Raw genomic sequence first — 25,357 nt, 5'->3', positions numbered from 1 at the left:
GAAGTTTAACTACCATCAACACTAAATGTCAAGATTCTAATGGTACTTGCTCTACAAGTAATATGAATTTAGAACTGAAAATGTTCAACAAGTCTGAGTTCTGAACTGAGTTTGTTTTGTTGTATCCTGTATAGAAACCTGTAATTTTACAGATTTAAGTTACGCTTGAGATTTATTTCAAGTTTATGAAAAGCGTTGAAGGCTTTACTGTCAATAATTTAATAAAGTTTAATTTCCTTAGAAACTGCTGCCATGAGTGACAGTCTAAACAATCATACACAGTAAGTGTATAGAATTACTGTATAGGGTAGGTAACAGCTAGTAGTCTGTTTTATACTAGTATAGCATAATTAGTTTTGTAAATTGTTCTTCATCAGCTAGAAGGAACTTTATAAATTCCAAGCTATTCACTAATGTTATTGTAAGATGCTATCTAGAACAGGTGTGAAGAATATTAGAAGCTTCAGTATTATTCTCAGACAGCCGAGAGAATATATGCAAGTACAAATACATACACGCACACACACGTTTGACATCAGACTTTTCTCATACTGCCATTTTGTAAGCCTGCAAGCTTCACTTTGGATACAAATCCTTTTCGCCCTTTATCTTCCTTGTGCACCACAGGTGAAACAGTGCAATAGCTAAAATTCAGTAGCTGATAATATTTGATTTCACATGAAGTATTCTTAAACCTTAATAAGCCCCTCAGGTTTGAAGCATCATTTCAGGGGCAAAAGGGGAAGAAAGAGTTAATAAAATCAAAGCAAACTAACAGAATTAAAGAAGTAATACATCCTGTTCCTACATTTATCTGTTATCCTAAGGTGCATAAGGGTCCTACTCACTGTACTATTCACATCAGGTATCCATGGAAAGTGCTGCAATTTCCAGTAAAATCAACTGCTCTGTCTGACTTTCTGTAAAGAAGGAAGTGCTCAAAAGAGAAGGATCAGACTTTTATTTAATCTAGAATCTGAGGAAGCTCTGGGGCTTGAAATGTTAGTTAGGCCTTTTTATAACTCCAGCTAAGTGAATTGGAGAAGACACTGACCATCTGATGTGGCTATAAAAATGGGTACATTATGGGTGAACAGGTCTGAAAAAAAAAAGGGTGAGAAATGTAGAAATATAGTAATTTCACCAGCTATTTTAGTCAAGAAAAATAAGTCAAGAAGAGTCTAACTTTAGCTCTGCAGAAGAAAACATTGAATAGTGAAGTGCTTTACTAGTGAGCTTCTAAATGACATCTGAATTGTACGTTTTAAAAGAAGTAATAACGATGTATAGCTAGAGATCTGTCCTTAGACACTCATGCTGACATACAGAACAGGTCCAAAATTTTAAATGGATAGCAGACTAGGAATTTAGCAGGCCTGTTAGCCATAGTAGACAGTTTGACTTCTACAGTGAAATCATTTACAGTAACTTTCAAGAGAGAGCAAAGATGTAAGCAAGATAACATGCAATAGAAAGGCTTACTTGATTGTGCAGGTTGATACACATTGTTTTGAAAAGCTAATTACGCATTTTCATAATGGCCACAGGTTTCCTAGGGGAAGAAATAACAGGTTAAAATTAATTTGAAGCTACTGAATATACTTAACTAGTAAATAGTTCTACTGCGTTGTAATGATAAGGTTTACAAACAAAGAGAATCATTAGTTTCATTTTGAGTCAGAGGCTATTATCAGGAACTATGGCAATGAACGGAGTCACAGATAGAATAACATTTTGTGCTCTACCAAAAGAAAAATATGTTTGCATGGAGGCAATGAACAGTGCTAATAATTAGTGAGAATTGGCACAACAATTTTTTTTTTGACAAAAAATTATGTTTATTCTTTGCAAATTATTTAACATACAGGTATGATCTTAGAACTAGCATTTTTCACAGACAACCTTGATGTGTAAAAGTCCTAACAGGTGAATTTATCTCAACTCTTCCTTTAAAACAGAATTAATGTATTACTTTAGTTATTCACCATCACACACTCCAAAATACATTAGTCCTTAAAAATAAATTGGCATTTACATTAACCAAAGAGTGAGAGAGAGAAGGTTCTTGTTTTGTTTTGTTTTTAATTTATCTATAGTTTTATGTGAGGCACAAACAGATTCCAATTGGCTACATAGTTTTCTTGTAAAAAACTTTAACAAATCCGTTTCATGTCAAGATATCAGATGACCTTTACAACACTCATAGATTACTCTTGTGAACGCAAACTATATAGCATGTAAACTATAAACCATACCTGATAAGTTACTTCAATGAAAAAAAAAAAAAAAAAACACATAGTTTAGTCTGTTGAGTACATACATCCATTTACCATCAATGACATTTTTGAAATGGAACCAGAGAGTTTGCCTGAATTTTATTCATATCATACAAGAAAAAACAAAACAAAAGAAACAAACACAAAACACCTTGAACAACAGAAGTAATGTTTTTTATTCACAATTCATGAAGCATACATTCCAGCCCATGGACACACACAGGACAAATGATGAAGATATTTAAGATATAAAGGCAAAGAATATTAAAGAATAATTTCTGTTTAGTAATGTTTATAGCCTGCTATCTAATGCTTCATGAAGCTAGACGTTTAATGATTTTTGTTTTTTTTTTTTCACGTGCATAGCCTTTGTAAGAGTTTTATTTATTAGTCTGGGACTAATAAGGATCAGGCCAGGTATATATACACATACTTACAGACAACATATTTTTCTCAGAATTTACAAATAAACAAACAAAAGATGTCATGAGAAATAAAGATTGAAATAAAGATTTCTCACTCTTTTTCTTTTTTCTTTTTTTTTTTTTTCCTCACTAGCAAACTTGAACTGCATCAGTCTCCCTCAGCTCTTGAATCTTCAGAAAGTTTTGTGTGCCTGGTACAGACAAGAAAAAAAATCAATCTCTTGGAAAGCTTTCTCCTTGTTTAATTTAGTTTTATTAAGTTGAACAGATAATAATGGACACATATTTTCCATCAAACCCATCACTGTAAACAGAAAAAAAGCTTTTTAAAAAGAACCATTTATTCACCCCATCATGTTCTTCTGAAATGCTAAACAGCAGTTAATGATTGACATTCATGAAGCTTTCTGATTCTATTACAAAATATTTTGAAAAACATGGAAATAACTTTAATTACTTCTCTAGAAACTTGCTCCCATATCTACATAAAAACTTGCTGTGATTCATTCAATAGTGCTAAACTTGTGAATAACCATGAATACATACCTGAGAACAAAAGGTTCCTTAATATACTAGATAATTAGAATTCTACTGTTAAATACCAATCTTCTTATAATAGCTATTTAGAAAATTAGATTTAAGGCCATGTGTAATGTTTAATTAATAAAGAACTGTTAACTGGGAACTGTTAGTATGCATTACCTTATATAGGCAGAGTCTTCATCCTTTTCTGAATTGCTCTAAATAATTATGGAGAGGTTTCCTCTAGTTCTTTACTTTTTGCCCTGTTCTGAAAATTGATATAAAGCAAAAAAATCCTCTTTCCTGAAATATGGTAAGTCCAGTAGGAGCATATTCAGCCTAATAGTTAAGGATAGAATTTTCTTCAGAAATCTCCAGCATCATTACACAGTATTTAAAAAAAAAAAAAAAAAAAAAAAGTTTTGTAGTTCATTAACTTGATATTGATAAAACACCTTTTATTTTAATTGAATGTCATCTTACATGATGACATTTTTAAATGTGAATTTAAAGTTCAAACTTGAGAATCAGTGCTGTATAATCAGATGAGGTACAATTATGAAATTAGAAAACAAAATAAGCAATCATAACAAAGGCTTATTCAATAGAAATGACAGATAATTAACACTTACAAAATAATAGCTATAACACATGTTGCTAGTTTTGCATCAATAAGTGCAGATATTTTGTGTGTTAAAGTCCAGATACTAAGCTTACCAACTATGTCTAGCAACGTCATGTGAGTTTTTCTGCACTTTGTGATTTCAATGAACTTTAAATAAATAATAAAAGTATTAAAAAAACTTTTCCAGAACACAAAAGCTACAACTACAATTAAAAAAAAAAAATCATAAAATCTGAGTCTTTTATTTATTCAAATGTTTCATAAACTGTGGCCACATAATAAGGTATTTTTTAATATATGCAGTTCTAAAATTTGGATAAATCCAACACAATAGTTCTTTAAGATTTTTTAAAATTAAATATCAAATGAAAAGGAATATTTTGGATGATTTTCAAGGAACACCTTCAATAATTTCAAGGAACACCTTTAATTGCCTCTGTGGAAACTAAATCACATTTTCATAGATTCATAGAACCATAGGGTAGTCCAGGTTGGAAGGGACCTTGGAAGATGATCTAGTCCAAGTTTTTGTGTCGAAGGGAGCCTACAGGAGGTTATCTAGCATGCTGTCCAATCTCATCTTGAAAACTTCCATTGATGGGGATGCCACCACCATTCTGAGGAGGCTGTTCCAGTGTTACAGTTCTCCTTGCTCCTGAGTGTTTGCTGACCTGTGCTCAGGGCCAGCTGGGAAGGAGTCTAAGTTGGTGACCCTGAGGAGAATTGTGGTGAAGAAAGTCATTTTGGTAGGACTCCCTTCTTTTGTAAATGAGGGTATGTTAGTGGGACTGGCCTGAGATACAGTCTCTGCTATGTCACAGGCTGATCTACAGGATAACATCCTCAGCCTGATCAAGTCTCTAAGAAGGTGCCTGATACTTGAGGCTGGGGCTGTCCCAGTGCTCCCCAGCTGCTCTGTTCCCAGACTGGGACAATGGAATGGGTCCCAGCTGCCAGGCCCTCCTCTGACAGCCCCTGGAGAGTCCCTAGTGCCCATGGGCAGCTACATATTGCACCTTCACAGGTATACTAGCACTCAGCAGTATGCATGGTCATCTAGATGACTGCTGGAAAATAGGCAGAAACTCAGATTACTAAATTTTTTACTTCCTGTTACTATTCTGTAACATTAAAAAGATCACTCCAGTCAACAGAAGAAGCTCAACACTATCATAGATCACCTCAGTAGAAATGATTTAAAAGTTACCTCAAAAGAAGAAGTTTTAGTGGGTATTCTCTAAAATCTTCACATGTAAGAGAAAGGGATGAGTTACTCATCCTGGAGACAAATGTTCAACTATGGATGATGTCTCAAAGAGGCCTACCTATTGAGCAGATGTTTAGGTTTAAGACTTTTGAGCATCTTTGTACCTGCAAGTAGATAGGAAAACAGAATAAAACTCAAGTGCATTTGGAAAATGAAAGAAATTAAATAAAATAAAATAAGTAGGATTCAAATTCAAGGAGAGCGTAGAGTAACTAGGAAGAGATAATCATCTATGCAAATATAAAAATAAATGAAGTTAACGAGGAAAAGATAAAGGAATAGAATCTATCTTCATAATCTTGGGAAACTAATGACAAAACTGCATTTTGTCAGAAAGATGAAGGTGGGTTTTCTTGTTTTGTTTTGTTATTAGCTAATGTCTCAAGTCAAGTACACCCTTAGAAATTTCAAATCCTCTCCCCACTACCCTCCAAAAAATATTACAGGAGTAATGTTCAGAAGAAAAAGTCAGGCAGGTCTGGGAAACACAAGTGTTCCAGGCTGCATGTTCTCTGGAAGAGAAATCTGAAATACAAGTCCTGAAATACTTAGGAAATAGATGCAAAGTGGATGAGAAGGTTATGGAAAATATTTGTATAGGGCAAGAAATAATGAGCTTAAGATAAAGTGAACATTTCTGGACAGTGCTTTCAGAAGTTTTAACATGTCCGAGTTAAAACTATACTAGATTGTAGAAATTATTCTTTGTAGAAAGCATATCTAGACTCTGCATTCCCTTTTGGCAACGTTAGTCTAGCATCGCTTGTGAATAGTGTATTTCACTGTAGGACTGGAAGTAAACTTGCTGACCTATTCAAGTTTTTTACAGACTTGTTTTCTGTGATATCTCACAGGTAACCCCTGGAAATACTCTAGTGATATCTCTTTTTTTTTTTTTCCCTTTCTTAATAATTCATAGTTTAAAAACATATTTTTGTGCTTGATTTGATCCACTTTCCTCTTTTTTCTCAGTGAGACAAATTCATGTGCTTAGGTCTAGGCTTTCCATAAACTGCCACACATAAAGTATTACTCTCGAAGCAAGAATGTTGTTACTCTGAAGGTTACATGCTGTTTCAGCAGGATGATTTGTTACTGTAATTAAAAAGTTTAATTGTTCAACATTTAAAATATGACTGTGCTAGTATTGTTTTCTCAATCTAGTGTAGAAAAATATTCTTGTGAACATAGACTCTTATATTTGTTGTTTTGCCCATTTCCAGTCTTTCATTTTCCTTAATGTTTGTTTTTCTAGATGTGATGGATATGTGTGCAGAAGGAATTTCTTAAATCAACAGTGGTTTTTTTTAATCGGATGGCATAATATTAATTTACATTATCTGAAGATCTGAATTATTGCTTTCCTTTTTTTTTTTTCCTCACAACAAGTATTTTGTGACACTCCAAATTCTGTGAAATTAACATTCATAAACCATAACTGAAGGAAAAGACACCTAGGAAGGGAAAACACTAGGAAAGAGGTTGAAAGGAGCCAAGGGTTTCTGCTGCTGTTAATGATTTACAAAATCCTTTTGTCTTTAGTGGATCTTTGTTGTTTGTCCTTCAATGGAAACCCCATTCAACATTTTCCTCAGGTAAAATGGAATTAAGTCAGAATTTTCATTCAGTCAAGGAGTGAAAAGGAAAATATATTCAGGGTAGCCGAATGGAAACAATTACAGAAATATTCTTAAAAAAAAAAAAAAAAATTAAAAAATATTAAAAAATGCACTGGTAAAGAGGACTTTAATTACCATTTTTTTCCTGTATGAAAGAAGAAGCTAAATTTCAATTGGCTTCATATGGATGCACTTCAAAACAAAGCAAAAATGCAAAAAAAAACTAGAACACTCCTATATTTGGATACACCATTATGAGCATAAATACCTTTTAAGAGCAAGTCTTCTCAGCATCAGAATCAGCATATTTGCATTAAATTATAAAGAAGGAATAACACCAGGGAATTACCACTACAGCAGAAATGGAATGAAAACAAATAATTCTCTAGATAATAAAGAGAAGCATCCAAGTGTATTTCAAGATTATAGGTTTCCTAGCATTTATAGCTATTAAGAAAATATTATATCATTAAATTAAGACGAAAGCCCATTTGCTTCTCATTACAGAAAATATTCCAAAATAAAGCTATATGTGAATTCTTCAATTCATAATCCCACAGAAGGAATTGCAGGGATATGCATTTCTTTGTCTTACATCAGCCAAAACAGCTGCTTTAAGAAGCATAAAAAGATTGATTGCATAATCAGAGCCTTCCTCTTTAGTTAGTATTTTTTATTTCAGATGATGTGCAGAACATCAACTCTCTGAGTCTTTTACGAATTGTCTGTCTTTTTAAGAAACATCATTCTTGACTGAATTAAAAAAGAAAAAAACAACACCAAAAACAAGTACTTCACTACAATAAAGACTGAAAACAAGAAAACAGAACACCACGCTGTGTGACAAGAAAATTCATGATTGCACTCAATCTTGATGCAGACTGTCATTCCAAAGTAAATCTCTCTCTTGAGAGTTCAGTTAAATTAGCTGTTTCACCACCATATGAGTATACTTATGAAAAAGCCCATTCAAAATGTCTTAAATATTATCAGCTTTTTATTTACTTATTTTCCTTGACCATGACCATTTGCTTTGACTGCAAACTTTCAACACTTCTGAAAACAGGTCTTGTCTGTATTAAATATGAGTTTTCTCTGTCTTTGAATTTTCATTTAGTCTGACAGGTTAAACGAATTTGGAAATTTCTACACTCTACAAAAAACCACAGAGTAGAAATCCCTCCAACAAGTGAGCGACATAAAGAACAAGGTCTAGCCTTAGCTAATCAAACACAGGTACAGTGCTAACAGTCTCTGCATAATACTGAATAGATGCTATTGCTCAATAAATTCTTTAACATACTATTGCCCGGATCACCATAGGCATAATCTTTGCCAGTCTCAAGAATACACTTCCAAGCCTTAGTTATTGATAAGTATTATTAATACATCATAAAAGCACTGCTCAACCACTTCAATGTCTTCATCATCACAATGTACTGAGAAACTGGAAAGCTGTGTAGCCATTTTGTACTAATTTTTCCAATCCCATCACTAACAATATGAAAAAAGTCAAATCTCAAAGCAATAGGTCACATTGTTAGAGGAAGGTTGTATACAGATGAATACTTTTTTTTTTTTTAACTTCCTAGATACTTAATTGCCATTCATTTCAAGAAATGTGAAATATTTCATTATAAACATATATTTCATTATTATTCATTATTCAGATAATATTTAATGATATATTTCGTAATAATATTTTCATTATTTCATTTATATATTTCAATATATTTCTAAGATGAATCTGTGTAGCCTGCAACATAGTGTGTAATGAAATTAAGAAACAAATTTTCTGTTTTCTGATGAGTAATGACATCTACATAAGGGGAAAAAAGCAAAAGGTAGAATTTGTAGCTCAGATAGTCCATGCCAGATGGCCTGCTAAATGCACTAATTCCTTGCCTGCTAGGAAATCCTAATTACTGCCTTAAAATAAGTAATTCCAGTAATTTTGTAGTGGTTTCATCTGATATAACACTAAAAAAAAAAAAAAAAAAAAAAGGAATGAAAAAATTCATGTGAGAGAAACAATTATGTCATTTAGTATTCATCTACAAATCTGTGGTACAAAACTGATTATTCTGGATCTAAACATAAACAAGATTCCTGTATTATATGGTAGTGAAAACTACTGCATTGTGTTAAATTCTGTAATTTCATTCCTGTGTTTTCCTCAGTCTTACAAATTTTTTGTCTCTGTGCTAGTTACTCATTTTACACTGAGTTCCATATGGACATCACAGAATAAAATTGCAAATTTAGCCACTTCATTAAAAAAGAGAAAGAAAGGCAGAATTTTCTACCACAAAACATAAAAATCTGATAGCATTTTGTGGAAAGGTACTGTAAAGTTATGAGGCAATTTCAGAGGAAATAAATTTAATTTAAACAGATAATGAAACTTTTTAAAGCACTGTTTGTATACTTCATGATTTGTTATATCCTGTCAGCTAAAAAGCATGTTCATATTAATTATATTCCATGTGTTCATAATTGAGTAATAACCATGCTAGCTCTCATTTAATTTTGTCTGTACATCACTGACATGCAATGCAAACCCTTAGTGTTTGCAATCATACAAATGTACTGAAGCATAAACCACGTAGAACAACCACAGGATCTTAAAATTATTTGTTGACAGTTCTTTAACTTTGTGTTCACATCTATAACATTAGGAAAATGCAAATAGATTACACAGACTTGTTAATTCATAGAATCATAGACCACAAGGTTGGAAGGGACATCAAGGATCATCTGGTCCAATCTTTCCTTGCAAAAGCTCTGTCTAGACAAGATGGCCCAGCACCCTGTCCAGCTGAATCTTAAAAGTGTTCAATGTTCGGGAATCCACCACTTCCCTGGACATATTATTCCAATGGCTGATTGTTTTCATTGTGAAAAATTTCCCTTTTGTGTTCAATCAGAATGACCCAGAAGTAACTTGTACCTGTTACCCATCATCTTTTCCATGTGATTCCTTGCAAAAAGGAAGTCTCCATCTTCTTCATCGCCACCTGTTAAATACTAGAACATCATGATGAGGTTCCCCCTTAAGCCACCTTTTCTCAAGACTGAACAAGCTCAATTGTCTCAGCCTTTCCTCACACAGCAGCTTCCCAGTCCTTGTATCATCTTTATGGCCCTTCTCTGAATCCTTTCCATCCTCTCCGCATCTTTTTTGTATAGCGGGGACCAAAACTGAACACAGTATTCCAGGTGTGGCCTGTCAAGTGCTGAGTAGAGTCAAATAATGACTTTTTTGTCTCTGCTTGTGATGCCCTTGCTAATGCAGCCCAGCATCCTGGGCTGTTGTCTTTCTTTGCTGCAGCAGCATACTGTTCACTCATATTGTGCTGGTTGTCCACCAGGACCCCCAGGTCCTCTTCCACAAAGCTGCTCACAGCAGGGTAGATCCCAGCCTGTGCTTCGCTCCTGGATTATATTTTCCCAAGTGTAAAATCTTACACTTGTCTTTGTTGAACTTCATATGGTCCTGCTTTTTTTAGCCTACTCTTCCAGTCTATCAAGGTCTTCCTGCAGGGTGGGTGTCCACTTCCTCATTCAGTTTGGTATTATTAGCAAACTTCATAATAGTACAATAAATCTCATCATCCAGGTCACTTATGAAGATGTTAAACAGTGTTGGGCCCAGTACTGGTCCCCGGGGGACCCCACATGTTGACTGAAATGTTGCCAGTTTGAAAAGAAGCCATTTACAACCACCCTCTGAGTATGGCCTGTCAGCTAGTTCCCCATCTACCCAGAGGCCACTTGACCAGACTGTAATGTCTCAGTTTCTCTAGGAGGAAGCCATGGGAAAACCTATCAAAAGCCTTAGAGGAATCCAGGTAGACAAAACCCACCATTTGGCCCACATCAACCAAGCAGGTTACTTTGTCATAGAAGGACAACAGGTTTGTCAAGCATGACTTGCCCCTGGTGAAACTTTGTGAATTTCAATTTGAGGTGAGCTCTCACTTTTCTAACTGCATCTCTGCATGCCCTGGCAGTGCCCTTGTAGGCATTATTTGTTCATTTTTCCACCTCTGGTTCACTTCTGTTTTGGTTTTAAGCAGACTCAGGAACTCACTGTTAAACCAAGGGGGCCTCTTTCTCCACCTACTTCCCTTACCTTTAAACAGGATGACCTGTTTTTGTGCTTTCAGGAGAGCGTTCTTGAAAAACTCCCAGCACTCACCAGCTCAGTAAGGATATCAATCTATGTACAGTCTGATTTCCTTTTAGTATCAAACAGGTAAAGTGAGAACAATCAAGGAAATCACAAAACTGCAGGGTCCACCACAGATGCAATGTAGAGCTGGTCATTTGCTCTGTATCGTGCTCCTCTTTGCTTTGTCATTCCTCTCTCTAGAGCTGAAATGGTGCCAGAGACGTCAGGTTCCTGTTCTAGCAGGGCAGAAAAGGGTGGCAGGAGCTAGAAACAGGCATTTTACTTGTGTTGGCCAACAGCTCTCTTCACTCTCCTGATGCAGTGCTCTATTCATAGTGCCAGTCATTGCTGTAGATTTTCTCAAATAGAGGACATAATTTAAAACAAATGGGTCCAGCTCCCTGACACCATGATCCCCACCAAGAGGAAAAATCCCACAAGGGACAGGTCCTGAGCATGCTGAGAGTGCAGATGAACCAGGGACCAATAACTAGAGAGAAACAAAAGAGTTCTGGCCTAACAACTATTCCTCAAAATATCACCATGGTAACACGTCCACAAAGTTTAAGAGGATTATAAAACTTGAGCTGAATGTAATGGAAAATACCAGAAACGGTGGTAAAAAAAATTCAAATGTTATCATCCATCACTGATTGGTGTTACTGAAATACCACAGTGGATATAATACAGTTTGCAAATCAATCTAATATATTTCTGCACAGTGCACTGAGCTCTTTTTTTTACATGCATATTGTGCAGTCATTTACTCCTGCCTATACTAATCAGGACAAGGTTTTTTTACCTGATATACCTCCTTCTACACTGATGAGACGCAACCAAAGAAAGGAATCTGACTCAAGCTGCACATTTAAGAACCTCCAGCTTAAAAGCAATCTAATTTCATTTATTCACAGGCACACCAGTCTCCAAAAATATTTCTAACCCAGGCTGGAAACTGAAATCTACGCAACAGACTAGTAGAGTGGGAAAAGGAGATTGGAACTTCCATATATTTATCCTGCAATTTTATGCAGCAGAAAAAATCTAAAGGTCTTAGATTACTAGCATTGTTCTGAAGGTAAAAAACATTTAAGTTAACCCACATTTTGAGTTTCTTTGTTGATTTTCTTTTAAAGATCAGGTATCTGCATGCTTTTGTGTAAATGCTTTTATGACACTTTTTGGGAAAGGAAGAAGAGATTAATCTGAAAAAAAATATCAGTGTCTAATCTAAGTACTTAGGGCATGTCTACACTACTTTAAAGGAACTTCCTTTTACCATTCCCTAAATATATATTTATTTTTTAAATAAGTATATTATTTAATAATATAGTACATGCCTGACTTAACAAAAAAACCCACAATGAATGACATTGAGCAACCTTGGTCACTCACAATGCCTAATAACTTCATAGCTGAGTTTCAGTTTTTATAGGGTTTTGTTTGGTTTTTTAAGTCACTCTAGTTCTTTGTTAGACAAAGCCTGCCAGTGGTTCTAGGAACAGTTATCTTTGAGAATTTCTCCCAAGAATAACATGGATAGGTTTGCTCCTCAGTGATGAATGACTGCTCATCTTCATCAAAAAGGATAGCTAATAAGGCAGCCAACTGAACACACAGTACCTCCACAAACCTTTTATTTCATATCTTGCTGGATATGACCCATGTTCATCAAGAAAAAAATGCTACTATTTGGAGTTGTCCATGTTTCTACTAGGAAAAATGCTACCAATCTCCAGACCAGGTTGCAGATGATGCTGTGGCATGCAAGCAGTGTTGCAGTAGAACTACGGGACATTTCAAAGACCTTTTGCTGGAACCTTTTCTGACCATAAGAATCAAAACCTGTTACAGGGCAAAGGACTGTAATCTCATATTGCATAATTTGGATGAGTGAAAAGTAGCTCATAGTATCACTGAGATAATTAATAACATAAGATTTATACTTGTAATTGCCACTTATACATGTGTATGTGTATTGATAAAAGTGTATTAGCAAATCGCTTGTTTTCAGTTTCCACCGTAGTGTTTCATTTCACAAAAATCTGACAACTGTGATGATAAAACCATGGTCCAAAGCTCAGCCACTCTAAAAACATACTTGATCATTTATAATGGTGAGAGATCTAACTTTTGGTTAGAGAGGTTAGATCTACAATAAACAATCCTGGGCAATGTGTTCAGCTTCTGGAATACCACTCTCCATGTCGTTGGATGATGGCAATCTTTGGCAAGGTTTAATTCTCTTTCAACTATCATTTTCCCAAACAACATTTGGACATAATTTTGTGAACTTCAATAGGCAAAATCATGTACCTAATAGGTAGAAAAAAAATGAAGATATATTACTTTGGCATGCTCTTTTTGGCACAGTCCTCTAATATTGTCCCAGTAAGCAAACCCATACCATGTCTTCTCATCACATCAAAAGCTGAGAAATGTACTATGAGAGAAAAAAAAAGAATCTGTTATATTTTCCATAGACAGTCTCCCAGAGCAACTACAGATGTCAAAGTAGCAGCACTAGTGAGTATATCTACACAGTAATGAGGTAACTCACTGATCAGTATGTCACCAACAAAACATGCAGGACAGCAGCACTAAACACAGCAGAGAAATTATCATCTGCAGAAAATTGATCCTGTACATATCTGTGAATGCATATGAGCTGACCAGCTTCCTTCCCATCAAGCAAGTGGCATGGTCCAACTCTTTAAAAAGTGGAAAGGTTCAGCAAGGAGTGGCAAAAACCACTCACATGAGGAGCATTGAGATTCCTTTTTTTTTTTTTTTTAATTTGACTATTCCTAGGGTAAAAAATATGAGTTGGTAAAATTTTGAGAGAAAAGTGGTAAAACTTGCTCTAGATGCATGGTGGTCTTATGTATGTGAATTATACTCTGGGTGTGCAAGGGTTGGAGGGCTGAAACCTTCTGGATCGTGACTGCTGGAGAGACTTAACAAGAAAGACTGCTCAAGGGGCAGCATGCAATGACGATCCACCTGACATTGATGACACAATAACCCAGCCTTGTACTTCCATCTTTGCCACCTCTCAATAAATTCTCTAGATGCAGGCAGATGACTTGAGTGTTGTGTTAAAGATGTTTGCCAGTAAGTAGGTAGAAAAGCTTATGAGAAACATTCCTTTCCAAGGCCTGTGGCAAGTAAGTGACTATTCATTTTTAAGAATTTATATATATGGACATGGTGTATTCCATGATGCTTTGCTCCAAGGCTGGAGAATGGTCCATACACTTGATTGTTGTCACAGACTTCTCTTGCACACATAATCAAAGGAGTTTCCAACTGAGTCATGATAATGAGCTTATTGATGTGGTGTTTTGGATAAACAAAGGGATCTCAAACATACCAACTGATGTTTGTCCAACATTCTTATTTCTCTCTAGCTTCAGACTAACATCTTCAGTTTTTACTGTTATTCTTCCCGTTAATCTTCAGTCAGAAACAGAAATTTTAATCTTAAACATATTAAATGAACCTTATTAAAACTTCATCCTGTCTGGTAAAAGCACAGAAGAGAAAAGTTTCAGCTTTGAATGAAAATTATAGACAAGTTTGCAGGTGAACCTCAGCTGATTTACAGTCACAGAAGTAGTTGCCCAAGTGGAACAGATTGTCTTTCTGAACAGATTAATCTATAATAAATTTCCACCAGGATAAAAGACCAATAAGTCAAGTGACAGACCTTCTTAAGTTTTATTAACTTGTTTGAGAATGAACTCTTGCTGTAGTAATAAAAAGGGGGAGATACTGGCAGACAACAATGTATCGTTTTTGGTAAGCTATTTTTTCACAACTGGAAGTTTTGGCTCAGTAATGCATGAGAAGGGGAAAAAGGCAGGACTGCAGTTCATCACAGACAGATGGTAATAGGAAGTATGTTACCAGTGAAGATATTCCCAAAAAAGGAGGGTGGTTTCATCCCAAGCCAGCATTTTCTAGGACTTCTATTTATTTATCCATCTGTTCATTGGCTGTGGGAAAACATTGAATAGTAGTCTCCAGGAATTTGTATTCTGTTTTAGGCTACCTGAATGACATTTTTTTTCCTCTCTCTTTCTTAGAAATCAAATTAAAAGTATTGACTGCTGGGTTGTAATTCAAAGATAGAAATATCAGATGTTTAAAAAGCCATCTTCCATTAAAACTAGTTGTATGGGATATATATGCTTTAAAGAGAACCTGAGAGGGGATGGGGAAAGAAAGAAGCAGCCATAGTCATAATGCTGTTAATGCTGTTTTACAATCAGTTATTGTAAGATGCGTATGAAGAAAGAAACTATAGCCACAAAAAGCAAACAAGCAACCAACCAACCAAGCAAAAGCTTTCTGTTACTTTAAGCACCAAATGAGAAATGAAGATCTGAATCTTCATCCCTTAGGATAATGAGAGCAGGCAGAGAGAGACAGAGCAGCAGAAATGCATCATCAATGGATGCCTCGGGACAGCCAGTTCAGAGCTTATGGGTCAGGACTAGAGAGCAGACCAATGTTGCAGTTACTGTCTGCCATAGATTGCCTCATCAGGAAGAAGTGAATGAGACCTTCTGAAGAAAACTAGAAGAAGCTTCATATTTGCAGTTTCTGAGGAGGAACCTGGACCACCTGCTATCAGCCTTCAGGAATACCAGACCCCTGACACCCATAGGAAAAGTCTGGAGTAAGGAAAACCAACCCTCAGCAAAGGAGGATTAAGTTAGCAAACACTTAACCAAGTTGGACATACATAAGTCCATGGGACCTGATGGGATGCATCCACAAGTGCTGAGAGAACTGGTTGATCTTATTGCAAGGTCACTCTTGATTATGTTCAAAAGATCATGGTGACTGGAGAAGATTTCTGAGGACTGGAAGAAAGTAAATGTCACTCCAACATTCAAGGAGGGCCCAGGTAACTACTCACCAGTCAGCCTCACCTCAGTCCCTGGAAAAGTGATGGAGGAACGGAGAAAATCTTTCTGGAAACCATTTCCATATACATGGAGGACAAGAAGATGGTTGGCAGAAGTCAGTGAAAGGGAAATCATGTCTGACTAACCCTCTTTGCCTTCTTTAAAAAAATGTCTGGCTCAATGGATAAGGGGAGAGCAGTGAATGCTATCTTGTCTTTAGTACATCTACATTAACAAACTGTATATAGACAGGTGGACAAGTGAGGTAGAGAAAGTCCAGCAACGGACCACAAAGATGATTAAGGAATTGGAACAACTGTCATATGGGCAGATGCTGAGGAAGATGGGACTGTTGATTCTGGAGAAAAGAAGGTTCAGGAGTAACATATTGTCTATAAATGCCTGATGAGGGAGACTAAGGAAAATGTAAAAGAGGGGTGGACTAAATAAGTGGTATCCAGTGACAGGGTAAGAGGTAACAGCCACAAATTCTACTTAATTATAAGAAATAACTCTTTTTACTCTGGTGATAGTGAAATGTTGGAAATGGTTGATCAAAGTGGTTGTGAAGTCCTTATCCTTGGAGATATTCAGAAGCTGAGTGGGCATGATTCTGAACAACCCACTCTAGCTGATCTTGATCTGAGCAAGCATGCTAGACTAGATTATCTCCAGTGATTCTGTGATTCTGGGAAAGCTACTGTGTCCTCAAAAGGTAAAAGGCTAAGCAAAAATTCTGGGAAAATTAAGGAGCATTGTACTTCAGACGAGATTACTTTCAAGGACTGAAATTACTCCATCCAGAAGAAAGGAACCAATCTTAATGTGAAAATATTTCAAGTGGAGAAAGTTGATGACTTAAAAATTAGTTTATTGATCCATGCCATGTTTATTCAAATTGTTCTCCTTCAATTTAAGGAAAAGTACTACTTTACACAGGAGAAAGGGAATCCACCATTTTCCCTGAAGCTTTTAGAAGTCATGTTCAGAATACTGGAGAAAGCATTTGGTTTGAATACTGTAAAGTACCAATGCCAGCTGTGATTCAGTCTGCTCAACTTAGAAATCTCAATTATGCCGAAATTTTGATGAGAGTGAACTAGTTTGATAAAATTCCCAGTGAAATCAATGGAGAGACACAGATGTCTTTGAAGATCTGTAAAGCAAGCTCCAGTTGTGTAGTTATTTCTGCATTTGGAAGAGACATGAGACAGTATTTTCCTGACTGGAATTAAAAATGTCAGTCATGAAATACGCTGTTTTGAATGCTCATTTTTACGTCAAACCCCAACTTTGACCATGGGCAGATAATTTCATTTTGCCAGAATTCTGTTTATACAGTCTGCCTCTAATCTATTCCTTCATGTAAAAATATGAAGTTGCATCTGTCTTCTTTCTCTTATTTTACCCTGCAAAGAAACCTAGTCTTATAGATTTATCCCTAATTCACTTCTAAATTTTGGGAAACCCAATAACAGATTTGAAATTAATTTATTTATTTTTTAGCACCTTTCTTTCCAAAATTTTACATTAACAAATGATACTTTTTGACTACCTGAGTACTCATCCAAAGAACAAGACAGAATAAGAAATCCAGTGTCCTGGAAATGAGTTAATGGGTTCATTGTTTCTCTGTCACTGAAGAAGAAGAATAGGACCTTGCAGAATGGATTTTGTTTTCAATTGTGAAACTTTTTTTTTTTCCTGTTTGTTATCAAAATGGTATTGAAACAAAGAACTAGGAAACATTTAACACTTCGTTTACCCTAAAAAGAAATCAAAGTATTCAGTATAGCTTGGGAATCTGACTAAATAACCATTTACATACCTTTACATACAGTATGTACATATCTTAGTAAGTTACTATATTATAACACATACACAAGGGAAAACAAGCAAGCAAGCAAACAAACAAACAAACAAAACATAGTTTGAGAAACAAAAGCAGAAAGTCCTATACAGAATAATGGTAACCATGAAATGTGGAAGAACATACAGGATGTTCAAAGCAAAGATATACAGAGTGCCATGATCAATCTGAAAAGTAATTTGAGAGGAGCAGGAAAGACCTTGGTTTAATAAAAAGACCTGTTGACCAGCGGGATTTCAATTTACTTGACAATTCAACCAAGAATATCCATTATATAATCACTAAAGCAACATTCAGGCACTTCAGGGTGGAATAAGACTACTTCTTTACTGTTCAGTGAACAACAGGATCAGTGGCAAATGGAGAAATCATCTTAAGAAACAGACTCAGTGTAATAAAGTGTTAGGAGATGGTGAAAATTTAAGGTCTGCTGCTATGATAAAGTCTAAAATACTCTGGAGAATATGGTGCATATAAAAAGCCAGAACTTGCAAAGTCTGTGGCGGTAGCAAATTCGACGAATCCAGACGCCGGCATAAGCTCTTTGATCGAACGGGTGGGCCGGGCGAGAGTAAGGAGTCTAATTCAATGTGAATTTACCATCCGTACTCTTTAATGAACTCTTAAACAACACTGAATATCAATGTCCCCGAGACCACGTTTTTCCAAGCCTTATATACTCTATACCAAAAGGCCATGCGGCAAGTGCAGGCTACAATTGGTTACACTCACAGTCACTCATCCCCCCCCACTATGGTGATTGGCTGCAGGGCACTGTTCACAGACTGTTCATGCGCAGCGGCAACGCCCCTCCTGCAGCCTGGGTTGAGGGCAGAGCGGCCTCTGTTCACTTTCCTTTTGTCTCTGGTGTCTCAGGGAAATCCTTCCGTGTAACACAGCCGCATCAAGCCCTGGCTTGTTCACAGCACACAGCCAGAGACTCTCCACAATTCCTCCTTTTTTTTTTCTTTTTGGACAAGCCAGGATTGATTAGCTGTGTGTTCTAATCCTTTTTTGATATGTGATAAAAAAACAACTTATACATAACATATAAATAACAACAACAATCAACGTAAACAGTGCACTTTGCAATAAACCTGAGGTATTCCATTGCCGTTTAAATATCGCAATGGATTGATTAAACAAATTCCAAGAACTTTGGTTTAAAGATACTCAACTTATAACAAACGATGTGCTGGGTGTTGATAAACTTACTCAAGAGGTAGTGGTGTTTAAAGATCTACTTATATAACTATAGTATGCATACATGTCACAGCTAAATCAATGCAAAGGTTACACCTCACTCTGTGACCTCCAAAGGTTCTGCTGCAGGGAGTTGACTTGGTTGAGTTTGTTTCAACTCCGGCTTTACTGCTCGGCTTGGAACCCACAATGGACCTTGATCTGTGGAGAGACACATATACCCTCTACCATTAAAAATAACAGGTACTGGTCCCTTCCACAGTCCAGTGGTGGGATCACGATATCTCACCATGAATTCCGGTAAAGTGTTTTTCCTTCCTAGTCTGATCTGATAATGATGAATGATCACAGGAGGCTCCTCATGATCTCCAGTTAGACATAAATAATTCAAGGTAAACAACACCTTTGCTAAACGCTGTTGACAATCTAACTCTTCCTGCTTCTGTTTGCTCAAATACCCTTTAATCATTTGATGTGCTCTCTCGATGATTCCTTGGCCTGTTGGGGAATGAGGTATACCTGTAACGTGTTTCACTCCCCATTTCATTAGAAAAGTTCTAACTTTCTGGCTAACATAGGCAGGGCCATTGTCTGTCTTAATCTTTTCTGGGACACCCATTACAGCAAAACAAGCTGTAAGATGTTTACATACATGTAGTGCTTTTTCCCCTGGTAAAGCAGTAGCCCATATCATTTTTGAAAAAGTATCAATTGTGACATGCACATATTTAAGTCTTCCAAATTCTGGCACATGTGTCACATCCATTTGCCATACTTCTAAGGCTTTTAAACCTCGAGGATTGACACCGATTCCTATACCTAACATCTGGCTTCCACACTGAGGACATGCCTGTACAATACTTCTTGCTTCATTTAAAGTCAAATCGAATTGTCTTTGGAGACCTCTGGCATTCTGATGAAAGCTCTCATGACTTTGTCTCGCTTGTTGGAATTTATCTGTTGGAGGCATGTGCTGTACTGAACTTACTAAACTATCTGCAATTTGATTTCCTTCACCTAGACCAAGATTCCATTGATGACTGCGGATGTGAATCACACAACAGGGTTCTTTTCTTTGATTTAAAATAGCTCTCAATTGTACAAACAATTTTCCTAATCAAGGATTATTCGATTGTCTTAAGAGGGCATTTTCCATTCTGGGTATTACACCTGCTACATACAAAGAATCTGTGACAACATTTAAAGCAGATTTCAGCCAATTATTTAAGGCCCATATTACTGCCGTGAGCTCTAAAGTCTGCAATGAATCCTCTTTTGAACCTTCAATTAAATGCTGTTTCCATTGACTATTCTCTTGCCAGACACATGCTGCCTGGTGTTTTCGTTTTCCTGCATCTGTATATACTGTAAGGCCTTCAACAGGTTTTGCTTTTACTTTGCTTCTCTCTAACCACTGATTTGTTCTAAGGAATTGCCATAGTTTACCTTTTGGTTGTCGTGAATGTACCTTGCCTATAAATCCTAATAATGCATTCTGTATAGGCATCGAATGTCTCAGCCACCATTCTAAATCGGCTCCATTTATCGGAATACTGATGTCATCTGGTTCCTGACCGCTAATTTCTAATATTCGAGATCTTCCTTTTTGAATCAATTCTCCAATTGCTTCTGGTCTCGTTTGAATACTGAATTTTGGTTGGACACTGAGAAAAATCCACTCTAATAATCGCAAATCATTTTCTGTTTTCAATCTGACAGTGGCACAAAAGGAAGAATCTGTAGCAACATCTATGGGGAATTCCCCGTTTTTGTTTTGCCACTGGCAGATGATTGCACACGGATGTTCTAGATTGCTAATAAGGAGGGAAATTGGTCGATCAGAAAGTCTTCGGCTAGACCAATTTGTCTGTACTTTTTGTATAATATCAGAAAGACATTTGAGATGCACGGACTCTAAGCTTATTTTCTTAGCTGGATCACCTCCTTTTAGAAGTGAAGTAAGAGGTGCTATATCATTGTTAGTAATGCCTACGCAATTTCTAATCCATTGTATGTCCCCTAACAATTTTTGGACATCATTTAAAGTTTGTAAATCAGTATGTAATTCAATTTTTTGTGGACGAATCTGTGCATCACAAATGGACCAACCAAGGTATTTCCAAGGTGCAGACTTTTGAACTTTCTCTGGAGCTATAACCAACCCCTTTTCTTTGAGTTTGATAGTAATTTGGACTATGGAACTTTCTGTGAACTCAGCTTGTTGACAGAACAGAATATCATCCATATAATGATAAATAATTGTTTGTTTCCATGATGCACGAATAGGTTGAAGTGCCCATGCAACATACATTTGGCACAGTGTAGGAGAATTTTTCATACCTTGCGGTAGCACTACCCACTCATACCTTTTAGCTGGTTCTGCTTTGTTTACTGAAGGCAGTGTAAATGCAAAACGCTGTGTATCTTGCTCATGTAAAGGAATGGTAAAGAAACAATCCTTTAAATCTATAATTAGAATATGCCAATTTTCTGGTAACATTACAGGTGATGGTAATCCAGGCTGCAAAGCACCCATGGCTTGCATTTGATCATTTACCTTTCGCAAGTCATGTAATAATCGCCATTTTCCACTCTTTTTTGGTATTACAAAAACTGGGGTATTCCATGGACTAGTAGAAGGCTTGATATGGCCTGCAACTAATTGCTCTTCTACTAATTCACGTGCCTTTTGCAGTCGCTCTTCTGTTAATGGCCACTGGTCAACCCAAACTGGGCTATCTGTTAACCAGGTCAATGGAGGGTTGGGCAACTGCTTTCCAGTGACCACTAAGGAAAAGGTGAAGTAGTTAACACGGCACCAAGTTGCCCCAAGACATCACGGCCAATAAGCGCCTCAAGGCTGCTTGGCAATTCCATTACATACACCCTAAGGGTAACACATTGACCTTCAGGGAAACTAATCGAAATGGGATCAACACTTATATTTGGAGTAGTTTGACCCCCTACTCCAGCAACAGTGGAAGAGATTGATTTTTGAAGTTTCCAATTTCGTGGCCATTTGAATTGACTAATGATGGAGACATCAGCTCCAGTATCAAGCATTGCATTTACATCTACAACAACAGTAGAATCAGATTGAAATAGTTGCACACGTAACATGGGACGCTGAGTCATTGATGAGGTGAAGCAAACTGCAGGACCTGTCGATCCAAATCCTTTATCACGCCTTTCTGTTGAGGATGCTGGAGGAACTCCTGGAAGCATTGGTAGGCAGTTTTCCAGTGCTACTACCTGAGCTATTCTACTCCCAGAAGGAATAAAAATTGGCGGATGCAGAGTGTAGGCCAGGATTTGAACAGTTCCTGTGAAATCTGCATCAATTATACCTGGTATTACTATAAGACCTTTGATACTAGCAGAAGAACGGCCAATCAATAGGCCTCCAATGAGACTATCTTGTCGAAATAAAGGTCCTTTAGCATTAGTTGGTATTCTATGAATCGCAGTATTGGTCAATGTAATATCTACTGCTGTCTCCACATCAACTCCGAGGCTTCCTGCGGTGCTTGGCTTGTTGAGGTGAAAGAAGCCTGGTTCACGGTTGGTCGCTGATTGTGATACAGGTTCGGAGATGTTCTTTGTGTCCGGTAGCTGCTGAACGTATACCATAGTTCATGATTGTTTGTTTTGCTTGCTGCAAAATTTTCCAATCGTGTGGTTCCCATACCGCTGTCTGAGTGTTCATATTTTGAATTACCGGTAGGGCTAATTTTGCTGGAGACCAATCACCTTCTAGAATGGCATCTTTGATGACCCCTGACCATCTGCCATGTCGGGGCTGCGGCTGGTCAGTAGAATCTATAGGCACCTTTGATTGCATTGTTTGTGAAGGGCAAGCTGGTTTTTGAAACTCAATTTGTTCCTTATTTTTCTCTACATTTGACACTCTTAAGTTGTTCAAGCTTGTTGGTAATAACTTGCAGTAACTGCTCTACTGCTTGGGGTGAGCCCAATGATGTAGGAGGAGGCTCACAAAAAACTTCCGCGGGTGCTTGCGGAGGCAAAGTTTGAGGCGGCCCCGGCCCGGCCGGTCCGGGCCCGGCCCCCATGCTTTTCTCGGAGGGAGGGGGGGCGTCCGGCTCGGGGCAGGGCAGAGGCGGAGCGGTAGGAGGAGGGCGGCACTCAGGGCCTCCCACATCCGGACAGTCGACTAGTTGCACTTCCGCCTTCTTGGCACATTGTCCCAGAGACTCGGAGGGGGAAACTTCCGGTTCTTTGTTTACGAGCCGCGCAGTTTCTAATCCGCGTTGCAGATCGGATTGTGAAAGTATTGGCTGAGCCGGGACCCCGCGACCACCCCGAACGGCAGGCAGACCCCACAGAGTAGCCCACAGGCCCCTCTTTTCTTTTGGACAAGTTTTATCAGTCCAGGTTTGTTCTTGGACAAGCGCCTCCGCGGCTCTTAGGGCGGCACGTTGTTCCGATTTCATAATTTCTAATGATTCTAATACGGTTTTCCACAATTCTCTCACAGATTTAATTTCTTTCTCTTCTTCCCCTCTGATAGTTTTGTCCCACATAGTGTCCCCCACTGATCTCCATTCCGTTGGGGAAAACAAAAGTGGAACTTCCCCAAAGTGTCCCCACTTCTGAGCTAAAAAAATCAATGTGATTAGCTTTTCCTGTGACGATTCAATACCTCTCTTAGAGAGAATAGTCGTCAGCAGTGCCGCGGCTGTTTCAATATCCATTATCTTATCAGCGCGGTCTTAACGTAGGATGCGAGTGGTCAGCTCGACTGGTGCCCGTCTTTTGATACCGGACTAAGCACACTATCCCACACCCCGGCTTGGCTCCGTTTTTATGAACGCTGCTCACCGCAGTAATTTCGATCCGGAGCGATATGCTTTGCTAACGATCCATCCTTCTGCTACCATATGTAGATCCGAAGCGTTATGCTCTGCTAACGAACCATCCTCTGCTACCAATTGTGGCGGTAGCAAATTCGACGAATCCAGACGCCGGCATAAGCTCTTTGATCGAACGGGCGGGCCGGGCGAGAGTAAGGAGTCTAATTCAATGTGAATTTACCATCCGTACTCTTTAATGAACTCTTAAACAACACTGAATATCAATGTCCCCGAGACCACGTTTTTCCAAGCCTTATATACTCTATACCAAAAGGCCATGCGGCAAGTGCAGGCTACAATTGGTTACACTCACAGTCACTCATCCCCCCCCACTATGGTGATTGGCTGCAGGGCACTGTTCACAGACTGTTCATGCGCAGCGGCAACGCCCCTCCTGCAGCCTGGGTTGAGGGCAGAGCGGCCTCTGTTCACTTTCCTTTTGTCTCTGGTGTCTCAGGGAAATCCTTCCGTGTAGCACAGCCGCATCAAGCCCTGGCTTGTTCACAGCACACAGCCAGAGACTCTCCACAAAAGTCCACTGGAATCCATAAAGAAGTCTAAAGAAAATGCAGCTTTACTCTTAAATGCTTAAATTAGAACCCATTACTGTCAAAATGAAATTTAGAAATTTTATTTACCTAAGAAATAGTCGAAAGACATTGTACTCCATGCTTGCAATAAAACTATCCTGACTGGAATGCTGAATGAATACAGATTTCAAGAGACTCAAATAGAAGAGCAGACAGAGATGCTAAAATATATGTCATTGTGATCTGATTTTTTTTTTAACTTCCCCCATAGTGCATACTATTCCAGGTGTGCTGAAAACAGGACATTTGTTTCTAAACAGACTAACACTTTTTTTTTTTTTTTTTCCCTTAAAGGAAGAACCATGTTGAAACTGTTAGGTTATGCAATCAAAGATTCAAGAAGAATTCACAAACAAGAAGGATCGCAGAGGAAAAATAGCAATAATCTAATCAATGAGAGAAGTCACTGCCCTGGCCCCTCTCTCAGGTGTCTCAGAAACCTTCGGCCTCATGGATCACGAGTCAGCAGGAGCAGCTCTCCAGATCACAGAGGGGTATTGCTGTCTAGTGTTACGAAGCTAATGTTGAGATGCAAAGGAGCAGCATTTTTGGATTTCACCAGACTTAGCAGGGAATGTTGGGAGAGGAATCAAAGGCAAAAAAGGGAGGGATCAAGGTGGTTTAGAGAGAAGTAAACATAGAAAAATAGAGGGATAAAGAGATAAAAGAGGTCATTCCTATAAAGGGATCCTGGTCAGTGCGCTTTTGTGGCTGTGCCCTGTACCTGATTCCCGCACTGTGTCCTGTCTCCTCATTAAACTCCATTTCTATTTTCTAACTTCTCTGCAGAGCCTGTGAGATCTGGTGGAGTCAACTGAGAAAGCTGTTCGCATATGTGTGTGTGGGTGTGTGCGTGTGCATCTGTGCATGAGGTAACAAAAAAACAGGGGACCTAGGGATGAGCTATTGCGGAGACTGGCCACCTTGATCAGCCAGAGAGGGGAAGATGATGAAGCCATCGGTGTCATTCATGTTCATGTGAGTGACATATTTTCTTTC

At 37.8% G+C, this 25,357-nt stretch overlaps 1 long non-coding RNA gene across 3 annotated transcripts in view; it reads right to left on the bottom strand.

The window, feature by feature from the left end:
• LOC139827584 (uncharacterized) overlaps positions 1-25,357 on the bottom strand; it is a 92,247-nt gene that overhangs the window by 28,279 nt on the left and 38,611 nt on the right. For 2 of the 3 annotated variants that reach the window (XR_011738386.1, XR_011738387.1), the window contains exons 3-4: positions 2,797-2,892; positions 1,483-1,552 (exon numbers count right to left, since the gene is read on the bottom strand). This is a non-coding gene — a long non-coding RNA (uncharacterized lncRNA). Of the gene's footprint in view, positions 1-1,482; positions 1,553-2,796; positions 2,893-5,173; positions 5,220-25,357 lie in introns of all 3 variants that reach the window. The other variant, XR_011738390.1, reaches the window with a different exon arrangement.

This window comes from Patagioenas fasciata, chromosome 1 (assembly GCF_037038585.1).
Source record: "Patagioenas fasciata isolate bPatFas1 chromosome 1, bPatFas1.hap1, whole genome shotgun sequence".
Lineage (NCBI taxonomy): Eukaryota > Metazoa > Chordata > Aves > Columbiformes > Columbidae > Patagioenas > Patagioenas fasciata.
The sequence above is the reverse complement of the archived record's forward strand: the minus strand, read 5'-3'. Positions and strand labels throughout refer to the sequence as shown.